We start from the raw sequence: 5,311 nt of genomic DNA on the forward strand, positions 1-5,311 counted from the left end.
TACAATAATGCTAATTTTGCAGGAAAATCAAACACATAGTCCACCTTAGCATAATGACCCAAAAACATGTAAGGTCCAACATAGTTAGGACTGAGCTTTCCTTTCTTACGAAACTTCTTCACCCCTTTTATGGGAGAAATTTTCAAGTGAACAAAATCACCAATATCAAACTCAAGCACCCTTCTCCTTACATCTGCATGAGACTTCTTATGAATTTGGTCCATCTTCAGCCTTTCTCTAATCACCTAAACCTTTTCCATTACCTCATGTACTGAATTTGTCCCTATCAAAGCAGCCTCACCGTCCTCAAACCAACTAATAGAAGAGCTACACCTCCTACCATAAAGAGCCTTAAACAGGGCATCTGAGTATTAGAGTGATAATTATTATTGTAAGCAAACTCGCTCAAATTTAAGTGATCATCCAAACAACCCTTAAAATCAATCACATAAGCCCGTAACATATCTTCTAAGGTGTGATTGGTCCTCTTATTCTGACCATCTTTCTATAAATGAAAAACTATACTCAGATGAACTTGGGTACTAAGAACCTTTTTGAAAGCCATCCAAAGAGGTAAACTGGGTACCTCTATATCAGATAATGGTCAAAGGGACTCCATGCTACTTCACCATCTCTCTAAGATAAAGTCTAGCATAATCTTCAATCGAGACTAAAGTAACTGGCAAGAAATGGGCAGACTTACTCATTCAATTTATAATAATCCAAATAAAAACATGTTGATGATGAGTACAAGGAACCCTTATAAGGAAGTCCATATTCACTAATTCCCTCTTCAAGTGGAAATACTGAACTCCTGAAGTATACCACTAGGCCTCTAGTGCTCAATCTTAACCTGTCAATAATTTGGGCACTTAACCACGTATTTCGCAATATCCTTCTTTATGTCATTCCAACAATAAACTTCTCATAAATCACAGTACATCTTAGTGACTCCTGGGTGAATTAGATATTCAGAACCATGGGCTTCATCTAACATTCACTACCTTAATTTATCCCCTTTGTAACACATAACTTACCCTGATAGCAAAGAACATGATCTCCTCCTTGGGAGAAAACGTCAACCTTCTAACTTTTCACTACCTTCTTCAACTGAAGAAAAATAGGATCTCTGTCCTTTTTTTCCTTCACTTTGGCTACCAAACAAAATTCAAAACCATTCTGCATCCAAACACTACCTTCAGTCAAAACAAGCAATTGAAAACCTAACCTAGCAAGTCGATGAACCTCGCAAACTAAATCTTTCTTATCATCATCAAAGTGAGCAACACTTCCTATGGAAAATTTTCTAAGGGCGTCATCCACAACATTAGCGTTACTCGGGTGAAATAAGACGCTCATATCATAATTCTTCACCAACTCTAGCCACCTTCTCTAACAAAGATTTAGATCTTTCAAGCTAAAAACACACTTAAGACTCTTATGATCAGTGAACACATCAATATGAATCCCATACAAATAATTCCTCTAAATCCATAAGGCAAACACAACTGCAGCAAATTCAAGATCATGAGTCAGATAATTCTTTTTATGTGGTTTAAGCTGCCTGGAGGCATATGCTATAACATAGCCCACTGCATCAATGCACAACAAAGAATAACATTAGATCCATCACAATATACCATGAAACCATCTAAAGCTTCTGTTTGAGTTAAAATTATAGTAGGGCTGAGCCGAGTTTTCAACTCCTAAAAACTCTTCTTGTACAAATCAAACCACTGGAATTTGACTTTTTTCTTAGTCAGTCTTGACATAGGAGAGGCAAAAGAGGAAAATTCTTTGAAAAACTATCAGTAGTAATAAGCTAAACACAAGAAACTCCTGATATCTGATAGAGAGATTAGTTTATGTCAATTTTTTACTACTTCAGTCTTTTGATAATCAACTCAAATGCCATCACATAAAATCATATGAACATAGAATGCTGCTGATTTCAAGAAGAATTCATATTTACTAAACCTAGCAAATAATTGGTAATCTTTAAGAGTCTATAAGACAATCTTCTGTGATCTGCATGCCCCTCACTTTGAGAATAAATAAGGATGTCATCTATGAACACAATAACGAACATGTACAAGTACTTCTTGAACACCATGCTCATCAAGTCCATAAATTTTTCGAGGAATTCATTAGTCCAAAATACATAACCACAAATTCAAAGTGACCCTGCTGAGTTTTGAAGGCTGTCTTCGGAATGTCATGCCTTCGACTCTGAGTTGATGATAGCCGAATCTAAGATCTTTCCTAGAGATGGGATAGTAATTCATTATTGTGACACTGTTCAAATGATAATTGTTGATTCATATACTAAGAGAACTATTTTCTTGTGCTCGAATTGGACTAGAGTAGCCCATGGTGATATAATAGTCCTGGTCAAACCTTTTTTTAAAAGGTCTTTCAATTGCTCTTAAATTTCTTGTGCTTAATGATCTTGGGCATATTTATATGCTCAAAGCACCAATATGCACCCTGATTTGGACTTAGTTCAAGAACTCTTATATGAATTCTAAAGTATAATTCAGTTTTTATTCCGTTTTGTGCCTAATGGATATGATTAGTACTTTCAGGTTCAAAATCATAAAGAATTGTGCAAAATATGATACAATGAGGATATGGAAGTGGTGAAGGAATGCAAGGGACTGAAGTTAAGCTGAACAGTAGGAATCCTCATTTGTAAACACTCCACGTTGCGACGATCAAAAAAATAGCAATGGTCAAATTCCAGTGAAGGTTTGAAAAAGTACCGCATCACATTTATCAAATTTGGCGACCTGAAGGTTTAGCGCATCATGGAGGATGATTATTTCACAATTGTCCCAATCCAGTGGCTCATCGCGATAGTAGCGTGTCTCGGTGAGGGTGCATTTTACAATTGTCAAGTATACTTGATCTCTGCGATTTTCTAGATTTTAATGGAAAATAGCAATTGAATTCATGGTGCGACGTGTCGGGTGGATAAATCGAGAATATTTTAAGTGTTTCGTCCCAGCTATAAAAGGAAAAATCCAAGATAATGTGAGGGACTTTTGTCAAGAGAAGTAGGGACGGAAAAATAAAAATCTCTCTCTTTTAAGGTTCTTAAACATTCTTTTGAATTTCTTTATTCAAAGGATTGATTTGGGTATGATTTGTTACTTATTTTGGAGGATGAATTCAAACATGATTAGCTAAACACCCTATTTCTAGGGTTGAGGCTAAGAACATGAGTACTCTTTAATATTCTTATTCATAGTTTCTTTTTGGATTATCGTATGGGTTATTCTTAATTTCTTGAGCTTACTATTTTAATGATGGGCCACCGTTAGAATAAATTTATATTTGTATTTGAATCTGGGAGCAAATCATAGGATTGAACAAAGAAATTAGGGAGCAAGGTTCTTATTCTTTTATAAAATAAGGGATTTGAATTAACATCTAGGATAGGGATATACCTAGAAACCTTTCTTGGTTTACTTGTAAGAGACAACTTCATGAATCTAGAAGATTTGTTGTAACTCTGCAGGAGTTGTAGTTACAACATTCAATAGATAGAATATTTGAGATCAGGAGACCAAGATCATGGCATAACTCTTGTGAACCATCAACCCGATAACCAATTAGACTATGAAAAGAATAGAGAATTGTATGATTGTTCAAAATACCTCAACTCTAGAATCGTCCTCATTATTGATTACAACCATTGCTTACTTTGCTTTAGTCATCATTAATTATTTCTTGTTCAGTAATTTACATTCTATTTACAAAATCATCTTATTATTGATACAATTAAAAACTTAATACTTAATTGTCTTGAAATAAATCTTGAATAAATTTCTAGTTTATTGATCCTTGAGGGAATGATATCTGACTATCCAAGTCAATAAGTTTTTGGCGCCGTTGCCGGGGATCAAATAGAATTAGTAAATTGCTTTAATTTTTAGTTTTTGATCATAAGTTTAAGTGTTAAGAACTTGATCTTAGCGGCTGAATTTTTGCAAGTTTAGCTGAAAAATGGACTGGCGAGGGACAAAGAGTCAGTAGAGCCCTTTGCAGAACCAGAAGTGATTTTTCATCAGAGACTAAGAGCTCAATACTACACTCAACATGATCGATGGCGGAAATACACAATCTTATAGTTGTTGATCAAAATGTTGGAAATGCTCCAGCTCTTGCTGTTCCAGCTGTTCCTATTCAAATAGTCGTAAGAACTATTCGAGAAGTAGCAATACCACTTACGCACCTTGTGACTAACAGTATTCTTAAGCCTGAACCAGGAGGTCGATGGGAATTGAAACAAAATATGGTGCAATTGTTGAGATTTGTGGGAGAATTTTAGGGACTTTTACACGAGTATCCGTAGTAGCACTTATAAACCTTCCTGGAGACAAGCGACACATATATTCCTAAAGATGTGAATGTTGATTATGTCAGATTGACACTCTTTTCATTTTCTCTTCTGGGGGAAGCAAAGAGATGGCTATTTGCTGAACCACACCAATCCATCACTACATAGGAAGAATGTGCTCAAAGGTTTCTCATTTTATTTTTTGCTTCTTAGAAAACTGCACGATTAAGGAGTGAGATATTAAGTTTCAGACGAAAAGATAGAGAAAATCTATACCAAGCTTGGGAGAGATTCAAGGGCATGCTCAGAAGTTGTCCTCATCACCATTAATCAACTAATATTTTGGTGCATACATTTATAGAAGGCCTTGAGTCTAATACAAAGATTCTCTTGGATTCAGCAGCAGGGGATCAAGCTTTAGAGAAAACATATGAAGAATTGTATACCTTGCTGAATCGAATTGCACAAGGAAATCCTGATTGGCATGCAGACTCAAGGAATTCTCCCAAGAAGGTTACAGGGGTTATAGAGGTTGATCAGTTCACTGTATTACAAGCACAGATTGCAGCAATGTAGAACCATATGACTACTCAGCTTAACAACTTAAAGTTGGGTACAACACAACCAGCAGCCACAGCAAATATAGTTTAATAGGTATATTCATGGTGTGAAGTTAGTGGAAGCAGTAAGCATAAAGAAAATACATGTTTTGTTAATCCAGATTCAGTCAACTATGTGGGGAATGCAAATCATCAAGGTCAAAAAAATTTTGGCTATACGTATAATCCAAATTAGAGGAACCACCGTAATTTCTCATGGGGTGGAAATTAGGCACAGAATTCAAATTAGTAAAAGGGACCAGTGCAACCAAATCCACAGCCGATTTAGAATAATCAGGCGACTTTCGTGAATAGTAACATAGAGGAGATGTTTAAGCAGTTGATGGCTTAACAAGCACAGTTTGCAGTG

The 5,311-nt window shown here is 35.8% G+C and overlaps 1 non-coding gene across 1 annotated transcript; it reads right to left on the bottom strand.

The window, feature by feature from the left end:
* Window positions 1–4,564: 4,564 nt before the first annotated feature.
* LOC124887589 lies at window positions 4,565–4,671 on the bottom strand. Its single transcript, XR_007045355.1, has one exon. It is a non-coding gene; the product is annotated as a small nucleolar RNA R71 (small nucleolar RNA).
* Window positions 4,672–5,311: the final 640 nt, after the last annotated feature.

This window comes from Capsicum annuum, chromosome 9, assembly GCF_002878395.1.
Source record: "Capsicum annuum cultivar UCD-10X-F1 chromosome 9, UCD10Xv1.1, whole genome shotgun sequence".
NCBI lineage: Eukaryota > Viridiplantae > Streptophyta > Magnoliopsida > Solanales > Solanaceae > Capsicum > Capsicum annuum.